The following is a 23379-nucleotide window of genomic DNA, read 5'->3' as shown; positions in this document are numbered from 1 at the left end:
TATTGACCCCGAGAAACTTAAAGCTTTTGACCTGTTCCACTTGCGCACCACCAATGTAAATTGGGTCGTGCGGTCCGCTACTCCTTCTGAAGTCAACAACCAATTCCTTTGTCTTGCTGCTGTTAAGGGATAGGTTATTGTCTTCGCACCATGCCACCAGGTTCTTAATTTCCTCTCAACAGCGTCCCTGTGACTGTCTTTTGTTGTTGGATCCACAGCTCTGGAAAGTGTGTCAGCCGTGTACATGAATTTTTCAGGTGTGTATGACACATTCAATACATATCTTTGCAATTTGATCATCATTCACTGAATTCGCAAATGACAGTCACTTAAAGGTTTGTGAAACAATGCAGTAAGAGGCTTACGATCAGTTTCAACATCAATAGATTGCCCTGACACAAACTGATGAAACCTCTCACAAGCAGACATAATGTTGAGCAATTCTTTTTCAATTTGGGCATACCTTGTTTCTGGATCGGATCATGCACGAGATGCATATGCAACTGGTAGCCATTCCTTATCATGTTTCTGGAGTAATACTGCCCCTAAGCCTGATTGAGATGCATCACATGAGATTTTGATGCGTCTCTCAGCATCATAGAATTTCAATACAGGTTCTTTAGTGAGCACTTTCTTGAGATTTTGCCATGCCTTCTACTGTTCATGATTCCAGCTCCATTCATTTTTCTTTTCTGTTAGCTGCCTCAATGGAGCAAGCTGTTCTGAAAGGTTGGGTATGAATTTTCCCATGTAGTTGACCATTCCCATGAACCTTTGAACATCCTTTTTACATTACGGTCCTGGCATGTTCTCAATAGCAGAAACCTTCAATGGATCAGGACGCACACCCTCTTTGCTGATGATATCACCCACAAATGTAAGTTCAGTCACTCCTAGCTGACATTTGTCTTTATTCAGCTTCAGGTTTGCCTTGCGTGCTGCCTCTAAGACTTGTCTGAGTCTGGCATCATGCTCTTGTTTAGTTGATCCCCAAATAACAATATCGTCCATGGAAGTATTTACGCCCTCAATGTGCTCATATAGCATGTGAATGGTTTTATGGTACACTTCAGGAGCTGATGTAATTCCAAACGGAAGCCAAAGAAAACAGTATCTGGCAAAAGGAGTGTTAAACGTACACAACTTTGAACTCAGTTCATCTAGTTTAAGTTGCCAGAATCCAGAGGATTCAAAGTACTCCAAGTGACGTCTTACCAGTGCCTTATAGGGCCTCAACGTCACATCCCTGCTCCTATACTCTATTCCTCTAGAAATGAATGCCAACATTGCATTCAGTCAGTTCATCCATTTTTTTGTATGACTCCTAGCCGTTCCATTCTGTCAAGTTCTGTTTTCAGTTGATCACGTAATGCATGGATGTACCACGGGTGGCACTGTGTTGTCAATTTTAATCATGTGCTCTCCTGGAAGAGAAACAGGCCCTTTGAACAAGTCCTCATACTCTTTCATCAAGTCACTGTATTCTGACTCTGTGTCACTGTCCAGGACTAATACTCTTTTCACCAAATTCAGTCTCTCACAGGCAGATAAACCCAGTATTGACTGTACATTCCTTGGCACCACCACAAATGAAAGTGTGTGCACAATATTTTTGTGTGATACTTTTGCCACACGTTCCTTTAACTGGAATGTCTGCACCTGAATACCCTGTCACTTTTATATTTGTCTTATGTAATTTTGGTCTTGGCTTTAATGCATTAAACTCAGATTCTGCAAGAGCATTTACTTGTGCTCCATTATCAAGTTTAAACAGAATATTGTTTTGGTTCACTTGCAATGGAATAGTCCAGTCATTCTCACTTTGTTTGTTTTCACAGAGCACATCTATATAAAACTCAAGTTCATTTTCAAGCACTGAATTTACTTGTTTTATTTTCATTCCACTTCTGCAACATGATTAATGATTACCACAATCATTGCACATTTTTCCATATGCTGGACACTGTTTTGGCCAGTGCTGCCGCCCACAGCAATCACATAGCTTTCTTCTCTCAGATGACGTCTTGCTCCCTGTTGATTTTGTTGTCATTTTATTACTTTTTCTGATATGTTCATGCTTCCTCACAGCGTCTACATTGCAGCTCTCAATGAAAAGTTCTTTAGCCTGTGATGTCATGGTTTCTGAAGCTTTGCAGAACATCAAAGTTTTTTCCAAGTCTATGTCTTGTTCTCTTAACAGTCTTTCTCCAGACCATTATCCAGAATGCCACAAACAATTCTGTCTTTAATGAGAGAGTCTGTCAGTTCTCCAAACTCGCATGTTTTACTGCGGTGTCTCAAATCAGTAACATATTGATCAATAGTTTCTCCAGCTCTCCGCATACATGTAAAAAATCTATGCCGCTCATATGTCAAATTACGCTTCGGTATACAAAATGCTTCAAATTTGTCCATTATCAACTTTAAATTATCTCCATTTTCAAAAATAAAATGATTATATACCTCAATTGCGTGGTCACCTATTACGTGGAGTGGAAGCGCAGCTTTCATTTTTTCCGGTTTTCGAACAGCATCGATCACCGATAAACACAATTCAAAACGTTGCTTTAGTTTTCTCCAATTCCCAGACAATTGAAGCATTGACGGAGGTTGCAAACTTTCCATTTGTAAAACTGTTAGCAACACCAAAACAGTTCAAACTCTTTTTTTCAGAAAATTATCTTCGATTCTCCCATGTTAGGAAACGTATTATTCTTCCAGACTAACTACTGACACCATGTTGTGTTCTTTACATTCATACGTACCGTGGATTACTAATAAAGAACCATGTTCTCGAAGAAATAGAACTTTTAGTTAACAACAACCACAACATGTTTACAATACCATGTTTCTCGATCTTTCTATCATCCCTGCACATGCTCAGAACTCTCTCCAATCACGTTCTTACACGTCATATCACCACAACTAGTATCACCAAGGTCTATTGCAAAGAGTGGTGCTGCACATTGAAAATGTCCATCGTTTTCTCCCTTAAAGGAGGTATAGTTGCTTGCTGAGAACATAACATTGATTGCCAACCACTACCTGCACTCACGAGAGCAATGTGATGAATTCCAGTGTCTATGATGCCACCGGATCTTCAGTGAGTTTCAGGTTGATGAAACTATTGTTCTGTGTACCGTGCCTGACTGAACTCTCTGGTGTGGCAGTGAACAGTAAATTGTGTAATAAGCTAAAGAAGCTGCTTGGAAAGATCTGAGGTTTTGTAGGCAAGCATCCTCAAGAGAGAGGCAAGAGAAGGTAGGATAAAGGCACCACACAATCTCACACATCTCAGCAATGGCAGCCTTGGAAAACCTAGGCTTGTGAAGACTTTGTTTGCCAGTGAAGTCCAAGTGGGAAACAGTGTCTTTAAAGAATCTCACAGAGCAAACTCTTCACAGAGCAGCACATCTTTGCCTTCAGACTCTAAGTTCCCAACCCACCATGAGTGGCCTGTCATGGCCAGAAAGAGGCCTCTAGTAAAATTCTGCTGCCATTACTGAAACATACATTGTATGAACATCTCAGCAGTCAGATACTGGCAAAACCACTCCCTTGAAAGCATTTGGAGTTTAGGCAGCGGCCCGATAGGCCTATAGTTATTTCTGAAGATGATCAGTCAGATCATATGATGTCAGTAGAGTGCTCCTTTATGTGGAAAGATTTAATAGATTTGAGATGAGTAGTATTTGGGTTTCAGGAGACAGAAGAAGTTTTTCCCCCTTCCAGAGGGTAGCTGCAGTCTGACACACATCCTCTGATAAGATGGTGGTAACAAGTTTAAAATGAGTACTTGAATCATCAAAGCACAAAAGATTGTGGCCAAGTGCTCGTAAGTGGAATTAGTATAGACGCGTACTTGATGGCCAGCATGGACAAGGGCCATCTTCTGTGCTGTATGATTCCTTAACCCTAAAAAAACCATAGATTAGCATGAGGTGCTCTGGGCTGTACCAAGACTGTTCCACACAGTGGTAGGTTGGACCTTTGAATGGCAAAATTCGGCAGGAAAAGCCAAATAATGCAAAGCGTGATTGGTGACATTATTGGGAAAGCATCTGGCATTGGGAATATTTCAGAGCTCCTGACATGGACAATACAGATGGTACAAAGCTAAGAAGTGTGATAATAATCATAGACTTCAATAAAACATTGATAAACTGGCTGAAAGTGTAAGCAAGTGACAGTTGAACTTTAGCACAAATAAATGTAATCTGATTCATTTTTGTCTCCCTGAAATGTTCCCTCCACAGAGAATAATTGAAGTTTAAATCGATTATTCACAGAACTGTACAGGTTTCCCCCGCCATCCGAAGGTACAGCGTTCCTATGAAATGGTTCGTAAGCCAAAATGTCGTAAAGTGAAGAAGCAATTACCATTTATTTATATGGGAAAATTTTGTGAGCGTTCGCAGACCCAAAAATAACCTACCAAATCATGCCAAATAACACATAAAACCTAAAATAACAGTAACACATTGTAAAAGCAGGAATGATATGATAAATCCACAACCTATATAAAGTAGAAATACTTTTCCACAATCATTACTGCACTGTTCTCCATAGCAAAAACCTCACGCAAGCGCTGTTGGCAGAAACACGGCGCAAGTGCTCTCCAGTAACCTTTAAGCTATGAAGCTGCCAAATCATACCAAATAACGTGTAAAAATACACAGCTGATATAAGGTAGAAATAATGTATGTACAGTGTAGTATCACTTACCGGAATTGGTTTAGCGCAGAGCACACTGATGATGGTGTGTTAGACTGAGTCATCGCAGGTTGGGTGGTGCAGTGGCTCCCACCCTCCAGGCCACTAACCAATACGTTGCAGCAAGGCATGCAGGGGTCGAGCGGTAGCCGGGAGGCATCCAGCACATCTTTATGAAAAAAGCTGAAATAAACACTCTAATTAATTAGGTGCTGCCCGGCACGTAATTAATTAGCATGTTTATTTAGGCTTTTTTCTTAAACATGTGCTGTGTGCCTCCCGGCTACTGCTGCATTCTCCGTGAATCGGTATAGTATCTGTCTGCGGCTTGGGTGTTGGGGTGGTGGGATACTGGGGTCCATCTCGTCATCTGTTTCCATTAGAGCAGGCAGCTCATCTTCTCCTATGACTGCCCATCTCGATGTCGAAGGTCGAGGTTCGTCATCTGCTGTGGCTGATGTGGAAGGCTTGCTTGACTGCTGAGCCTCGTGCATTTTTCTATCATACAGTTCTTTGTAAGGACTCAAACCATCTTGCAAATATCCCCTAAACCTACATACCCTTTCAAAATTAAAGTCGTACTTTATCATTGCAGCGAAAATCTCACGTAGTTGCTTCACTTTCGCTACTGCATTCGGTTTCGATTGTTATCTTTTCCTCTTCCAATTGCATCAGCTCTTCATCTATCAGTTCTTGGTCATGGGATTGCAAAACCTCTTCAACATCATCTTCGTCAGCTTCCACAAGCCAAACTCACTTAGTCCTTACTTCGTTCATCACGATCGAAATGCTTAATTATGTCTAGTTTTACGCTAAGTGTAACACCGTTACGATCTCTCTTAGGCTTTTCTGACACCATAGAACTCATCTTGCAAATGACTGCTCACAGGCACGAGTTTCAGCAATGCCGGCTAGAATGCAGTTCCGAATCCGGGGAGAGCAGCTGCTCGGGGTGCGTGCTGCCTTTTATTGCACGCTGCTTTTTTTTTTGTAACAGTGAAAACACCTTCTGAAAGCGAAAACAGGGAACTAATGTAGGTCTTTTGTAACAGTGAGGTTTCGTAAAGCGAACGTTCAAAAAGCAGGGGACACCTGTATCATAGTCCTGTCACTGAAGAAACATCACTTTCTATCACCCTCCAGTCTGAAACAGCTGTTTAACACCACTTGGCTTTAAGTCAACTTCATAACCATGCTGCTGCTGACCCCATGGGCCTGAGGTGTGATAATCAGCTTTTTGTTTTGCACTTTATCAAAAAATACTCTGAAATTCATATAAATAATACCTACTGTCTTCTGTTCTTGAATATTCTTTGTTAAGTCACTGAAAGCATTTGCCATCAACAAATCTGTGCTTTCTCTCCTTTATCAATTCAACTTCTCCAAGAAGGGCCTTGGCTGTAAATGTCGACTATATATTCATTTCCATAGATGCTGCCTGACCTGCTGAGTTCCTCCAGCATCTTGTGTGTTTCACATTGGAATTCTGGCAACTGCAGACTTTGTCATGCTTACAATTTGTTTCTCCAAGTACCTATTAATGTTTTTGATTATTATTTTTTCTGAATGTTTCTCCACAACCAAATTAAACTGACAGATCAATACTTCTTTTTGACCCTTTTTTATCAGTAACATTACAATTGTCATTTTCCAGTCCTGCGGCACCTGTTCTCCAGTTGAATGAGAGCATTCAGAGATCATGGGTGAAAATTCAGTGAGTTGAGTAAGATCCAGATGACCTGACAGAATCAACATTATTCTCTTTTTGTTTAATTTAGTGTCAATATTAGCATTTTAGACCACATGTGTGTTCACTGTGAAGCAAGATATTCATCAATTTTAAGATATAATAAACATGCAGACATTAGCCAACATCAAGTATCTCCGCTTAGTAACAAATGTCCTTCAGAGCCTTGAAAGAACTTTTTATGTTGTCAGTTAACTTCTGAATTGATACTGCAAGAAAAATTACACTCTTAAAGTTTCTGGATTCACAATGATTCAGACCAAAGAAAAAAGCCTACTTGTATTGTACAAAGTATGAAGCTAAATGTGTATTAGCCTGGAAATTCTGTCACAGAGATCATTTTGAAATGCTTATTGATTAGAAAACTCAAAATATTCTCAAACATTAAGTAGAAAACTAACTTCATTATATGGTTTGCACATATGGTAATTCAAAATGTTTCCAAGTTCTCCTTGCACATCATGTATGAGTGCAGCCTGTAGACAGACAATGCCAATCACCATGCAATGCCCTTTTTGAACCTCCCTGATGAAATTACATCAATTCCTTCTGGTTAAATGTGAACTTTACAACATCCCAAAGGCACAAGTGCTAATCAAGCACATTATTGCTTGTTGGGGAATCAGGTGCATATGACCTTGGGTGATTACAAGGGGCACAAGATTATTGCAGAAGCTAAATTCAGAACACCTCATGTGTATGGTACAACTCTCTTCAGTCAGTGCCATTATACTTTGGTTGCATTAGAGGCGCTCCTGCTGGGTGTACAACAAAACTAGGACCATGAGAGGACCTGCAAGTAAGGCAAACTTGCAAGAAGAAGGAAAAGGAGGTAAATGATCACATCCCAAACAACCCCTCCTACCAAAAGTGAATCCACTCCTAATATAAACAATATATACAGAAGCTATGGTTACTCCTACCTTGAGCAACATATACAGAGGCTATGGTTTTTCAATGCATTGGTTTTGAAGACAACTCCAGAAAGTACACATGTTCAACCTATTCTGTATGTGCAGATGAAGAATTGTATATTTACAATGGGAACACATAGCAACTGATGGGATACCTCTGAATATTCACACACCTATGTTGGGTCAAAGTAATTCACAAGGATGGTCTAAAAGCTTCTAAGGATAGAAAACCCAGACAACAAAAAGAAATGTTGTGAAGGCTGGCTCTTTGAGTGCACAAATATTACAATTATTTATAGACAGTGCTAGTATGCTGATGACCGTGTTTGATGTGCAAGGTGACAAAATCTACCTGGAATGGAACCTTCTGATCTTTATCATAGTGATGCAAAATAACTTAGTTGGAAGTGCCTGATATCTGGTTTGATGTAGCCTAATTAAGGCACCACCATTGTCTTATGCTGGGATGAAGCTTACAGGATCATGCCATGGTCATGTGAGTTTGCAAGCTATATCTCTGCAGTGGTCTCCTGCTGTGACCCAGTAGCCTGTTCTCTGTAGACTATACTGTTTATGAAGCTATTCTTTTAATCTCAAAACTGATTACTGCTTGTAGTTTACATTTGAGCAGTTATTTTAAGTCCTGTTCTCATGTGTTTTAGTTCCTGCTATCCACATAATTCTGGTAAGTCACAAAACATAACAGTGCCCTATGTCTAATAATTGTTCTGTGTGAAGTTTGCATGGTTCCTTCTGGACAACACAGAGTTAATATTTTTGTGCTGGATGACTCCATAACTGTGGAGGCAGGGGCTGATTTGTAACATGTACAGGAGCTTGGAGCTAATCACAAATACTCCCTTCTCAAGGAGAGGGAATTTCATTTCCTAATATTTGGATGGAGACTAGCAAGTACTACAAGCTTTGTTTTACAATGATTACAAACATCCCAATACTCAGGGAGGAATGTACTGTGCTTTTGATGTGTTTGCCGCTGTTTCAAAGATTAAAAGTACATTTATTATCAAAGTATGTACTGTATGCAGTACACAACCCTAAGATTTGTCTTCTCCTTGGACGCCCGCGAAACAAAGAAACCCATAGAACCTATTCAAAGAAAAACATCAATCCCCCCCAACCCCACACTCACATAAAAAAACATGCAAATGGCACCAAAACAATGAGCAAAAAATACATAATATAAATCACAAAATCAAAAGATTCCTGTCATAGTTCAATTCAACTCAGTGTTCATTATTTGCAGGCCTCCCCAATTCAAAGTCACCTGAAATAGCAACAGAAAAAGGAGCAACCAGAAACTAAAAAAGCACATCGTAACATGTACTACCAAGTCCGATCCACAAGCCATGTCAACACCATCCTCTGACAGCATTAAGCGAGAGAGAAAAACCGTTCAAACGCAGGGCCTTTCCTTCAGGAGCAGCGAGAGGTAGGGAGAGAGTGACCATCACACATGGACACCTTCCACTGGCAACAGTGAGCGGGAGGCTGGCAGACAACACTGAACACTCACTCACCTTCTGCACTCGCCTCGATGTTTTCCATCATCCTCAATGCTTTAATCGGTGAGATTGGTGAGAAATGGAGCCAATCTTGGGCCTGTGCTCTATCTCCAAGCTTCACCCCCACCCCCCAGAATACTGAATGCTGTCGAGGCCACTCGCCTCCTGGAACCCTAGATCACTCAATCGGCACAAAAACACACCATCAAACTGTAGATCACAGGCTCAAACAGTACCAGAACTGCATTTGAAAGAAAAAGAAGTGAAAGAAGTAGTTTGTGGATCATCTGGAGGATGACGCCCTTGGTACCATTATTCACTCGTACCATCTTCTTTCCAATTTGACCCAGAGTGTGGATCATTTACAATTATTATCACTCCGTAAACTTAAAACCATAAGACCCATTAGATATAGGAGCAGAAGGAGGCCATTCAGCCTAACTTGTGAGACCTCCACAATCATGAACTGAAAATCCTCATCGTCAATGCCACGTATTCAGGGAGCTTCATCTTCACGGAGCCACAGTGCCAGCCATATTTCAGTTGCTCTGTTGGCACTTGGAAGACTAATCCTGTGCCCACTTTCTGCGGTCCTTCAACCATTCCAGCATCCTGATCAGGCTGCAGAACAGGAGTATGATAAAAACCAAATGGCCTTTGTGAGCCAAATGGATTCGCTCATTGGGGTTCCACCAATGTTGTGCAGAGATGTAGGAATATTGAAGATTAATCTCTGGGATTTTGCTGCGAACCCACACATCAAAATAAAGTGTTTTCTCTTCCCCCTACTCCCACCGCCCCCATCCCCACCACCGCTCCCTTCAAGCACTTCTGTTGATAAATTAGAAAAAATATTGGAGGTGTTGCAGTCGAGGAAAATCTGCTTGGCTCAAAATATTATACTGTATGTAAGAAAGAGGAGCAGAATCATTTGCCTTGCCCTTGTTCTGCCACTGAGTGAGGTCACAAATTTCACGGCTTTTGTCAGCGGTAATGAATCTAATTTTGATTCTGGTCCCGACACCGGTTTTCCCAGCCCTCCTGATTCACTTTTAATTTAAATGTCTGTCAGTTTGTGCCTGAATATTTGTAATGACACTTCCTCCAAAGCTCTCTGGGAGATCATTTTAAACCTTCTTGACTTTTGATCGGAAATGGGTGATCCCTTATTCTAAAGCTATCAAGATGAGTTTAAAGTCACATGCACAGGTGCAATGAAAAAAATAACTTGCAGCAGCATCATGTACATATCATTGGAGACACAATATTTTGGAGGACAATATAAATTATATAAAAACTATAGAATAATTAGAACAAAGGAAAACAACCCATTTTAGTACAAAATGGCAAAGTAAGGTATTGATTAGGTTGGTTTAAGAAACAAATTCTTGAAGGAAAGTAACTGTTTTTGAACCTGGTTGTCCGGGACTTCGGGTTTCTAGCTCTTACCCAATGGCAGCTATGAGAAGATGGCAAGGCCTGGACGGAGGGGATCTTTGACAATAAATGTTGCCTTCTTGAGGTAGATACTTTAAACGATAGAAGGCCAGTTCTTGAATTCCTCTTGTAGTTGAAGCATGGTCTTAGCATCCACTCCTGTTAATTCTCCCACAGAATCTTAAATGTTTCAATAAGATCACCATTCTTCCTTTCTTTCAGCTTTTTTTTTGTAATTTATTTTTTATTGAAGTTCATCATCAAGCAAGTATTTCCATAAGATGCATTTCATATACTGTACGTATATATCATAGGCTCAATGCTTCTTCATATAGAAATCATTTCATCCCAGGATTCAATCTAGTTAATTTACTCTGCACTACTTCCAATGCAAGCAAACTTTTCTTTAAGTATTTCCTTACAACATAGAGAGAGGCCTTGCAACCCATCAAATCTCAGAACTGTAGTATATTCAATATTTCAGTAATATTGTAAATGTATTGTTTGATTAAGCATTCTTTATTTATATAACTTATTATGGATTATATATAAGAAGCATGTGAATGACATACATCATTATGCCACCATGTCATCTGTGAAGGCACACTAAAGGAGAACTTAGTAGACAAATACCCTGGCTCCATGTTGTTCTTTCAATTAATTTCTAGAGTTAAAAACATAACAGTGGCAATGAGGAAGTTTTAAAATAAACTCGAGACAAAAGGGAGAAAGATTTTCTCCCTTTTAAAAAAGTGCAGCACATTTTTCTTCAGAAGGGGAAAGAAACATTCAAGTGTAAAGAAAATCACAGCATGTCATTCTTTGTGAAGTGAGTGAAAGGTTTGAGTTTAAAAAAGTGGCAGAAAAGGGACAAAATTTTCAAGCAAAGAGTACAGCCAAGGGTTCATAAACAATGAGTAGTGGGTGACAATAACAATAAATTTTTTAAAAAAACAGAAATGGCTGGCCACCTTGGAAAGATAGACACATTCAATTGCACAACAGATAACTGGGTGATGTACACTGAACAAATTGAGCAGTATTTTGAAGCAAATGAAATAACCAATGAAAAACAAGTGCTAGTATTGCTGAGTGCAATAGGTGGAAAAGCATACAGTTTGCTTAGGCATTTAACTACTCCAAACAAATCAGCCGAAATGAGCTTTGCTGTATTCATGGATGTAATGCAGGAACATTTAGAACCAAAACCATTGTTGATTACAGAATGCTTTAGGTTTCCTAGGTGGAATCAGAAGAAAGAGCAGTCCATTTCAGCTTAGGTGGATGAATTAAAAGAATTGTTTGAGCATTGCCGGTTCAGTGATGGGCTTAATGATGCACTCAGAGATTGTTTATTTTAAGGAATCTTACAAGAGACCACTCAAAAATGGCTCCTAACTGAGGCACAACTCATATTTAAAAGGCAGTTGAAATCATTGTATCAATGGAAACAGCAGCCAAGTGAGTTGCAGTCAGGACTGAAAGGGATCGTGAACAAAATGGCAATGTCTAAACAGAAACTTGCCTAGCTGAACAAATTGCGTTACTGATGTTTCATGGGGCTCACATACACCAGATCAATGCAGGTTTAAAGGCGGGACTTTCAGAAAATGCAACAAAGTTGGACTCAGACAAAGAGCTTGCTGGCAGACAAAAATAAATGAGCTGCACAGGGAAAACAAAAAGGTAAAAAAATCAAGCAACACACATCAAAGTTGCTGGTGAACGCAGCAGGCCAGGCAGCATCTCTAGGAAGAGGTACAGTCGACGTTTCAGGCCGAGACCCTTCCTCAGGACTAACTGAAGGAAGAGTTAGTAAGAGATTTGAAAGTGGGAGGGGGAGGGGGAGATAAAAAATGATAGGAGAAGACAGGAGGGGGAGGGATGGAGCCAAGAGCTGGACAGGTATTGGCAAAGGGGATATGAGAGGATCATGGGACAGGAGGTCCGGGGAGAAAGACGGTGGGGGGGGAACCCAGAGGATGGGCAAGGGGTATAGTCCGAGGGACAGAGGGAGGAAAAGGAGAGTGAGAGAAAGAATGTGTGTATAAAAATAAATAACAGGTGGGGTACGAGGGGGAGGTGGGGCATTAGCGGAAGTTAGAGAAGTCGATGTTCATGCCATCAGGTTGGAGGCTACCCAGACGGAATATAAGGTGTTGTTCCTCCAACCTGAGTGTGGCTTCATCTTTACAGTAGAGGCCGTGGATAGACATGTCAGAATGGGAATGGGATGTGGAACTAAAATGTGTGGCCACTGAGAGATCCTGCTTTTTCTGGCGGACAGAGTGTAGGTGTTCAGTAAAGCGGTCTCCCAGTCTGCGTCGGGTCTCGTCAATATATAGAAGGCCACATGGGGAGCACCGGATGCAGTATATCACCCCAGCCGACTCACAGGTGAAGTGTTGCCTCATCTGGAAGGACTGTTTGGGGCCCTGAATGGTGGTAAGGGAGGAAGTGCAAGAGACAGGGTGAGAAAAATGCCATCCCCTTTCTCGCAATTCCTCCGTCTCCGTCGCATCTGCTCTCAGGATGAGGCTTTTCATTCCAGGACGAGGGAGATGTCCTCCTTTTTTAAAGAAAGGGGCTTCCCTTCCTCCACTATCAACTCTGCTCTCAAACGCACCTCCCCCATTTCACGTACATCTGCTCTCACTCCATCCTCCCGCCACCCCACTAGGAATAGGGCTCCCCTGGTCCTCACCTACCACCCCACCAGCCTCCGGGTCCAACATATTATTCTCCGTAACTTCCGCCACCTCCAACGGGATCCCACCACTAAGCACATCTTTCCCTCCCCGCCCCCTGCTTTCCGCAGGGATCGCTCCCTACGCGACTCCCCTGTCCATTCGTTCCCCCCCCCATCCCTCCCCACAAATCTCTCTCCTGGCACTTATCCTTGTAAGCGGAACAAGTGCTACACATGCCCTTACACTTCCTCCCTTACCACCATTCAGGGCCCCAAACAGTCCTTCCAGGTGAGGCGACACTTCACCTGTGAGTCAGCTGGGGTGATATACTGTGTCCGGTGCTCCCGATGTGGCCTTCTATATATTGGCGAGACCCGACGCAGACTGGGAAACCACTTTACTGAACACCTACGCTCTGCCCGCCAGAGAAAGCAGGATCTCCCAGTGGCCACACATTTTAATTCCACATCCCATTCCCATTCTGACATGTCCATCCACGGCCTCCTCTACTGTAAAGATGAAGCCACACTCAGGTTGGAGGAACAACACCTTATATTCCGTCTGGGTAGCCTCCAACTTGATGGCATGAACATCGACTTCTCTAACTTCCGCTAATGCCCCACCTCCCCCTTGTAGCCCATCTGTTATTTATTCTTATACACACATTCTTTCTCTCACTCTCCTTTTTCTCCCTCTGTCCCTCTGACTATACCCCTTGTCCATCCTCTGGTTCCCCTCCCCTTGTCTTTCTCCCCGGACCTCCTGTCCCATGATCCTCTCATATCCCCTTTGCCAATCACCTGTCCAGCTCTTGGCTCCATCCCTCCCCCTCCTGTCTTCTCCTATCATTTTGGATCTCCCCCTCCCACTTTCAAATCTCTTACTAACTCTTCCTTCAGTTAGTCCTGACGAAGGGTCTCGGCCTGAAACGTTCACCGTACCTCTTCCTAGAGATGCTGCGTTCACCAGCAACTTTGATGTGTGTTGCTTGAATTTCCAGCATCTGCAGAATTCCTGTTGTTTGCGTAGGTAAAAAATCAAGTTGTAGTTGCAAAAAGAGCAGTAACCTGCATGCTATTGAGAAAAAGCAGATAATGATGAGACTGAGCCAAGACTGAGTAGCCCTGAGATTTATAATGTGAAAACTAACAAGAGACAGGCAATATGGCTCACACCAGAAGTGAACAGCAAATGAACTTAAATGGAATTAGACACAGACACGGCTGTTCCAGTCACTTCACAAAATGAGTTTACGGCATTTCAAAAATACTGAAATGAAACTTGCAGTTATCCAAATGAACGTACGTTGGAGAAAAAGATAACTCCTGTGGGAATAACATTCCTAACAATGAAAGATAACAAACAAGCCACAATGGGCTTCTACGTAGTACAAACATGGGGGGCAGCATTGTGGGGCCATGATTGGCTGAGACAACTACACCTTGATTGAAGATCCATCCACCATCTGCATGCCACATCCCCTGCAATGGAGTCAACTGAAAGCGAGTTAAGAAAGATACGTACTGGATGATGCCACAACAATGTTCAAGAATGGCACTGGAAAACTCAAACATATGTATCAAGGGTAAAATAGTGTTAAATTAAAATGCCACATTGAAGTTTTCCAAAGCCTGTACACTTCCTTTCACCATCCATGATAAAGTAGCCAGTGAACTAGATCGCATGGAAGATGAGAGAATTCTGTCCAAGTTTGAGTGGAGCCCATGGGCAATGCCAGTGGTCCCAGTTGCCAAGAAGGGAGGGTCTGTCAGGATCTGTGGTGATCTTAAAGTCACCATCAACCCAGTACTGAAAGTAGATCAATACCCTCTGCCCAGGGTATAGGGTATTTTTGCAAACCTTTCTGGAGGAAAACACTTCAGCAAAATGGACTTAGCTGAGGCCTACCTACAGATGGCGATGGAAGAAGAGTCCAAAGTGTTTCTCACCATAACCACTCACAAAGGGCTTTATCACTTTAATAGGCTTATTTTTGGAGTAACATCTGCATCTGCACTCTGGCAGAAAGCGAAGGACCAGGTACTGCAAGGCTGCCCAGGCACTCAGTGTTACCCGGATTACATCATTGCTACTGGTGAAGGAGACAAAGAAAATCTCCAAAATCTAAAGACAGTGTTAAAAATATCAGAAGATTATGGACTCCGAGCACAAAGCAACAAGTGCAAATTCTTTAAACCAAGCATCACTTACTGTGCTCACACCATTGATGAACATGCTGAGAAAATTCAAGCGGTGGTGGATGCCCCAAGGTCAATGGATGTGTCACAGTTCTGGTCCTTTAGACGATTTGTCAATTTCTATAACTGATTCCTGCCAAACTTAGCTACTGCATTCCACCCATTGAATTCATTACTACTGATCAGGAAGAGATGGCAATGGACAGAGCAATGTCAGGTGACTTTCCAAAAGGCAAAGGAAATGGTGACAGTATACACTGCACTCACACATTATAATTCATATTGCCCAGTGAAGTGCCTGTGAAGCCTCGCCTTATGGTATAGGTGCAGTCATGTCACATGTGATGGGTAATGGAAGTGGGAGTTGAGAGTTGCTGTACCGTCCAAGTGGAGAGCTAAAGAGTTGGAGTAACTACATTCTAGCCATCCAGGCATGGTCAAAATGAAAGAGCTGGCTCGAAGCTTTGTCTCATGGCCTGGGGTTAATCAGAAGATCGAGCAGCTTGCCATGCACTTTTGGGATGCCAACACATCCAGAAGATGCCAAGAGCCTCTCCATCCCACGGAATGACCTGCACTGCCCTGCCAGGGGATTCATGTGGATTTTGCTGGACCATACATGCGCACAAATTTCTTGGAAGTAGTGTTGCAGTTCCTAATAGCCCCCACTACAGCCTTGCACATTGTTGATGTGTTGAGAAGGCATCAGTTTGCCAGAATACTTCATCAGTAACAAATGGAGCACAGTTTGTTGTGGAGCAGCTTCAATCATTCCTGAAAATGAATGGAGTAAGATATATTACATCTGCAACGTACCACCCAGCTATAAACGGCTTGGCAGAAAAGTTGGTCCAGAATCTAATGAACACACTGGGAGCAATGTCAGCAGGACACACAATCACTGAACCAGAAGCTTGCCAATTTCCTCCTTGCATATCACAATGCAGCACACATCACAAGGAACAACTCACCATCTCTGCTGTTCTTGGGTTGTCCCTTGCGCTCACACTTGGATCTGCTCAAATGCAGACTCAGAAGGAACAAACAGCTGTGACAAATTGAGGGCCCGCCAAACAATGAATTCTTTCCATTCATTTCCAGAGTTAGAAGACATAACAAGAAAAATTCCATCACTCCTATTCACCTTCTGATTTCCCTGTTCTCTCAAACATGCCCATTAACACCCCTTGATTCTCCCTAAATCAATCTAACTTACAGAAATCATTTCACCTAATGACAAGAGCAGCACTTCTTACTACTGATCAGATAGATTGCACCAGTGCGTACTCAAGCCAAATGAGTGAGGCCTCTGTTTTCCAGAAAGGTCTTCATAAAACATAGCATCCCTTTACAAAATGGGGGTTGTGGGGTGTCAGAGACAGGTGAGATAACAGAAGGATGTGAAACACACCCAACAACTAAGGTCTTTACAAACTTCAAAATATCATCAGCTATCCGCTTGAAGTTTCGATTAACACCTCTATTGTGAATGGCGATTGATCTTAAGGGTAATGAATTGAATCAGATACAATTCACAATAATCAATACCTGTAACTGATCAGCCAATTCTTTATAAAATCAGCAACGTTCCGTTCAGACTACAGAACAGTGTGGGTGACAGTAGACAATAGACAATAGGGGCAGGAGTAGGCCATTCGGCCCTTCGAGCCAGCACCACCATTCACTGTGATCATGGCTGATCATCTACAATCAGTATCCAGTTCCTGCCTTATCTCCATAACCTTTGATTCCGCTACCTTTAAGAGCTCTATCCATCTCTTTCTTGAAAGCATCCAGAGACTTGGCCTCCATAGCCTTCTGGGGCAGAGCATTCCATATATCCACCACTCTCTGGGTGAAAAAGTTTTTCCTCAACTCCGTTCTAAATTCCTTATTCTTAAACTGTGGCCTCTGGTTCTGGACTCTCCCAGAATCTCCCATCCACTGTGGTGGTAAGAACAGGAAGGCAGATTATTATCTAAATGGAGTCAAGTTAGGAGAAGGGGAAGTACAACAAGATCTAGGTGTTCTTGTACATCAGTCACTGAAAGCAAGCGTGTAAGTACAGCAGGCAGTGAAGAAAGCTAATGGCATGCTGGCCTTCATAACAAGGGGAATTGAGTATAAGAGCAAAGAGGTCCTTCTGCAGCTGTACAGGGCCCTGGTGAGACCACACCTGGAGTACTGTGTGCAGTTTTGGTCTCCAAACTTGAGGAAGGACATTCTTGCAGGGAGTGCAGCATAGGTTCACAAGGTTAATTCCCGGGATGGTGGGACTGTCATACGTTGAAAGATTGGAGCGACTGGCCTTGTATACTCTGGAATTTAGAAGGCTGAGAGGGGATCTTATTGAAACATATAAGATTATTAAGGGATTGGACACGCTGGAGGCAGGAAGCATGTTCACGCTGATGGGTGAGTCCAGAACCAGAGGCCACAGTTTAAGAATAAGGGGTAGGCCATTTAGAACAGAGTTGAGGAAAAACTTTTTCACCCAGAGAGTGGTGGATATATGGAATGCTCTGCCCCAGAAGGCTATGGAGGCCAAGTCTCTGGATGCTTTCAAGAAAGAGATGGATAGAGCTCTTAAAGATAGCAGAATCAAAGGTTATAGGGATAAGGCAGGAACTGGATACTGATAGTGGATGATCAGCCATGATCACAGTGAATGGCGGTGCTGACTCAAAGGGCCGAATGGCCAACCCCTGCACCTATTGTCTATTGACTCACCCATCAGCGGGAACATGCTTCCTGCCTCCAGCATGTCCAATCCCTTAATAATCTTATATGTTTCAATAAGATCCCCTCTCAGTCTTCTAAATTCCAGAGTATACAAGGCCAGTCGCTCCAATCTTCCAACATATGACAGTCCCACCATACCGGGAATTAAGCTTGTGAACCTACGCTGCACTCCCTCAATAGCAAGAATGTCCTTCCTCAAGTTTGGAGACCAAAACTGCACACAGTACTCCAGGTGTGGTCTCACCAGGGCCCTGTACAGCTGCAGAAGGACCTCTTTGCTCTTATACTCAATTCCCCTTGTTATGAAGGCCAGCATGCCATTAGCTTTCTTCACTGCCTGCTGTACTTGCACGCTTGCTTTCAGTGACTGATGTACAAGAACACCTAGATCTTGTTGTACTTCCCCTTCTCCTAACTTGACTCCATTTAGGTAATAATCTGCCTTCCTGTTCTTACCACCAAAATGGATAACCTCACATTTATCCACATTAAACTGCATCTGCCATGCATCTGCCCACTCACCCAGCCTGTCCAAGTCACCCTGCATTCTCATAACATCCTCCTCACATTTCACACTGCCACCCAGCTTTGTGTCATAGGCAAATTTGCTAATGTTACTTTTAATTTCCTCATCTAAATCATTAATATATATTGTACACAGCTGCAGTCCCAGCACTGAACCCTGCGGTACCTCACTGATCTCCACCTGCCATTCCCTATCATGGGTGATAGGGGCCCATGCTGTTCTCCTTGTGCAAAAGGTAATAAAAAGAATGCTTGAGTTGTAAGCGTGTGTGTGTTCTGGGACAAGTTATTTTATTATTGGCAAAAGCAGTTACTTCGACAACAGTAGCACTACCTGCAACCTCGCTGTACTATAGACCCATATAGCAATAAAACAGGCCTTAACATCTGAGTCCATGCTCACCATCAAATGCCCATTTTCCTATCAACTCCCCTTACTCATTCTACCACTCATATACAGGGACAATGAACAATGGCCAGTTAACTCCACACACACACAAAGCAGGTCAGGATTGAACTGAGGGCTACACTGCACACAAGGACTGTATGCAATCCTCCAGATGTGGGGTCACTTACAAAGTTGCACTAAAACCTCTCTACTTTTCCTCTCATATACACTTATAGTCATAGTCATACTTTATTGATCCCAGGGGAAATTGGTTTTCGTTACAGTTGCATCATAAATAATAAATAGTAATAGAACCATAAATAGTTAAATAGCAATATGTAAATTATGCCAGTAAATTATGAAATAAGTCCAGGACTAGCCTATTGGCTCAGGATGTCTGACCCTCCAAGGGAGGAGTTGTAAAGTTTGATGGCCACAGGCAGGAATGACTTCCTATGACGCTCTGTGCTGCATCTCGGTGGAATGAGTCTCTGGCTGAACGTACTCCTGTGCCCACCCAGTACATTATGTAGTGGATGGGAGACATTGTCCAAGATGGCATGCAACTTAGACAGCATCCTCTTTTCAGACACCACCGTGAGAGAGTCCAGTTCCATCCCCACAACAATCACTGGCCTTACGAATGAGTTTGTTGATTCTGTTGGTGTCTCAGCCTGCTGTCCCAGCACACAACAGCAAATATGATAGCACTGGCCACCACAGACTCGTAGAACATCCTCAGCATCGTCAGCATCGATGTTAAAGGACCTCAGCATCGATGTTAAAGGACCTCAGTCTCCTCAGGAAATAGAGACGGCTCTGACCCTTCTTGTAGACAGCCTCGGTGTTCTTTGATCAGTCCAGTTTATTGTCAATTCGTATCCCCAGGTATTCGTAATCCTCCACCATGTCCACACTGACCCCTGGATGGAAACAGGGGTCACCGGTACCTTAGCTCTCCTCAGGGCTACCACCAGTTCCTTAGTCTTTTTCACATTAAGCTGCAGATAATTCTGCTCACACCATGTGACAAAGTTTCCTACCATAGCCCTGTACTCAGCCTCATCTCCCTTGCTGATGCATCCAACTATGGCAGAGTCATCCGAAGACTTCTGAAGATGACAAGACTCTGTGCAGTAGTTGAAGTCCGAGGCGTAAATGGTGAAGAGAAAGGGAGACAAGACAGTCCCCTGTGGAGCCCCAGTGCTGCTGATCACTCTGTCGGACACACGGTGTTGCAAGCACACATACTGTGGTCTGCCAGTCAGGTAATCAAGAATCCATGATACCAGGGAAGCATCCACCTGCATTGCTGTCAGCTTCTCCCCCAGCAGAGCAGGGCGGATAGTGTTGAACGCACTGGAGAAGTCAAAAAACATGACCCTCACAGTGCTCGCTGGCTTGTCCAGGTGGGTGTAGACACGGTTCAGCAGGTAGACGATGGCATCCTCAACTCCTAGTCGGAGCTGGTAGGCGAACTGGAGGAGATCTAAGTGTGGCCTGACCATAGGCTGGAGCAGCTCCAGAACAAGTCTCTCCAGGGTCTTCATGATGTGGGAGGTCAATGCCACCAGTCTGTAGTCATTGAGGCCGCTGGGGTGTGGCATCTTCGGCACAGGGACGAGGAAGGGCGTCTTCCACAGTACAGGAACCCTCCGGAGCCTCAGGCTCAGGTTGAGTACATGGCAAAGTACTCCACATAGCTGAGGGGCACAGGCTTTGAGCACCCTGGTACTGACACTATCCGGTCTCGCAGCCTTGCTTGGGTTGAGACATTACCCAAGATGCCTTCTTTCCTGCTAAGCATCCTGCAGTTGGGCAACCGAGAGTTCCAGTTGTCGGGAAGAACCCTGGGTGAACAAGCCGGCGGGTGTGGGTAGGGTCGTTGACTACGTGACACCCGGAGCCCACGCCCATTTTACTCCCGTGACTTCTATCCGCCAAGGGAATTGTCAAGTAGTCGGTGCCGGGAGCGCGCAGGCGCGGTGCCGTGCTGGTCTGTGAGCAGCGGGCGCGTGCCTGCTTTGGCTCAGCTGTGTGCGTGCACGCGTTCCGTTCGCGACACGACAGAGGGGCCGGGCACCAGCCGCAGAGCTGCAAGCCTTGATGGCGGCCTAGAGCCTCCTCCTTCCCTCACCCCCCCCCCCCCCGGCTCCGACAGCGTAGGCCCTGCGCAGCCTAGCCGCTGGGTAAGTTCCTGAGCCCGATCTGTGTTGGGAGTCGCTGGCGCTGGGCTGGAAAGGATTGCGGGGGATCGGTGGGTGCTCCGGGTCACCAATGTCAAACTGACAGCGGGCTGAGGAAGCGAGAACGGGGGGGGGGTTGCCGGGGGGGGGGGGGTTGCCAGGTGAGGTATACCTGAGATAGATGAAATGGAGTGGGAGAACTGGAAATGCAGGGGAAGAGGTCTAGAGTTAGGGAGCGGGCTTGGTTGCAGGGAAGAGACCCAGGTAGCAGTGGAAGTGTAGGAGGCAGAGGGCCGGAATCAGTAAGTTACTGGGTGAGGAAGGTCAGGAGCCAAGGGATGGTCAGTTACGGGCCACTTACAGGGTTGGGGTGGTGGTAGTGGTGAGGCAGAAGAAGTGGAACAGGTATAGCTAGGGGGAGGCAGGTGGGAGTTGGTAAGCAAGGAGGAGGAGGAGATGTTTCCCAGATGTTATTGGGTTGGCAGAGGAAATTGATTTGTGAAAAGCCAGATACATTTAGAGCATTGGTTGAAACAGGTGCAGTTGTGGGAGGTTAGCTTTTAATGGGATGGTGGAAGCCAGGCACGTTGTGATATTCATGTTGGGTGAAAGAGGAAGGAGATTAAAGTAAGAAAAGAGTAAGATTGGCCCTGAAATGGAGCTGTTCAATACAGTAGATAAGTATGAAGTATACAGTAGATAAGTAGGAGTCAGATTGTCAAGAATGTTCTGCAATTAAATGGTATGAAAAGTTGGAAAACTAAAAAGAAATCCAAATGTCAGATGTCAACTGTGGAGGGAAATTGATAGTTGGTGTTTCAGGTTGAAATGAAGGACCTCAATCCAAACATCAATTGTCCACACATGTAGCGCATCTTCCAGTTTTTCTTTACTACAAGAATGGCAGATTTCATTTGTTTAAGATCACCCTGGGTGAACTTCATTAAAAAAACGTTGCAGTTGAATAGTAGCCAAGAGCTATAATATAACAAAATAAATAGCTCAATTTTATTAATAGTAAATTGCAAATATCTGACCTTTGTAAATCATTTTTGCAAGAAGAAAACAGAAATATTATGTATCTTCTAATATTGGTGTTCTCTCATGAATCGTGTTGAGGACCAAGGATTGGGATTGCATAAGATGGCTTGAAGAGATATTATTAGCCTTTGTCAAACCCAGACCTCAACCCTCACCTATTCCACCCTACCTTCCTGAACCCTTAGCAGGCAGTCCACATGTTTATTTTTTTTCTTGCTCTCCGACTGCAGTTGACTCCTAACTGATCTCATTGTGCTCGTACTTCCATGCATATATCTCACTTCCGTGTTTGTGAATCAACAATTTCTGCAAAATCTCTCTTAGATAGGATCTTGAGCTATTTGTGTTTTTTTCTCTCGTAATAATACATTGGTCACATTTTAATGACAAGATATTAATCTTTTCCAGGCTTTTTTTGTACTGAATTTACATTCTCAAACTTCTGTGGTGAGATTTGATCAAGTTTCTGGGTATCTGTCTTTAGACATTGCCCCTTTTCACAGCACATCCAACATAGATCCTGATTTAATTAATGTATGATTCTAATACCTCCTGTTTGTATAAAGTTTGTAAACAGCAGGGAGAAAAAATCTGCTATTAAATTCCTAACATGGATTTTTAGAATTTCCGTAGGTGATAAGGAACTTGCTGACTTTTGACTTTTCATTCTTCGGTGCACATTGATAAGTTGAATTCTTTTAGCATATCTCCATGATAGAAAGTAAAGTTATTTCAAGTATGTGAGTATAAGTGCCCTCGATCCATATTGTTTTGCAGCAGTTTGAACATTTATGCATCATATCATAGCCTGTCAACAAAAGTATTCAGATAATAATGTGAAGAACCGCTGCCTTTCATTTATAAACTTTTTCTGTTCAAAATGGAAAGAGCAAAAGTGTGTTTACTAAATTTCTGCTATTTTTAGCTTTCATGAACTTCTTTGTCACTTACAATGCTTAATTCATATCAAATCTAAATTGAGTACAGAAATTCAATGACTATAAAATGTTTAATGTATTTTTACATCAAACTGAGCTCCACCCGTATTAAATGTGTATTCAGATCATATTTGACCATCTTTTTAAAAAAATACAATGAATGTGTCTGCTGGATTTTGTTTGCTGTTTTCTGTGCTCACAATAACAAAATAAAGAGGTGAGAATGAACAAGTTGACCAGTACGAAGCTGGAGCATTAATGGGGGAAATAAAACCGCCAAATTTAAAATAGACGCTGCATGCAAGATTGTGTAAAGAGTACAGGTAGATAATAATAT

The 23379-nt window shown here is 43.0% G+C and overlaps 1 protein-coding gene and 1 long non-coding RNA gene across 3 annotated transcripts in view; one reads left to right on the top strand and one right to left on the bottom strand.

The window, feature by feature from the left end:
* Positions 1-23379, bottom strand: part of LOC140201442 (uncharacterized) — a 74629-nt gene that overhangs the window by 3985 nt on the left and 47265 nt on the right. The gene's annotated exons all lie outside the window — the stretch shown is intronic.
* LOC140201441 (uncharacterized) overlaps positions 20770-23379 on the top strand; it is a 34366-nt gene continuing 31756 nt past the window's right edge. Inside the window, exon 1 of one of the 2 annotated variants that reach the window (XM_072265554.1) lies at positions 20770-21066. The gene's annotated coding sequence lies outside the window, so the exon portion shown is untranslated. The remainder of the gene's footprint in view (positions 21067-23379) is intronic. The other variant, XM_072265553.1, reaches the window with a different exon arrangement.

Source organism: Mobula birostris, chromosome 8, assembly GCF_030028105.1.
Source record: "Mobula birostris isolate sMobBir1 chromosome 8, sMobBir1.hap1, whole genome shotgun sequence".
Taxonomy (NCBI): domain Eukaryota; kingdom Metazoa; phylum Chordata; class Chondrichthyes; order Myliobatiformes; family Myliobatidae; genus Mobula; species Mobula birostris.
The sequence above is the reverse complement of the archived record's forward strand: the minus strand, read 5'-3'. Positions and strand labels throughout refer to the sequence as shown.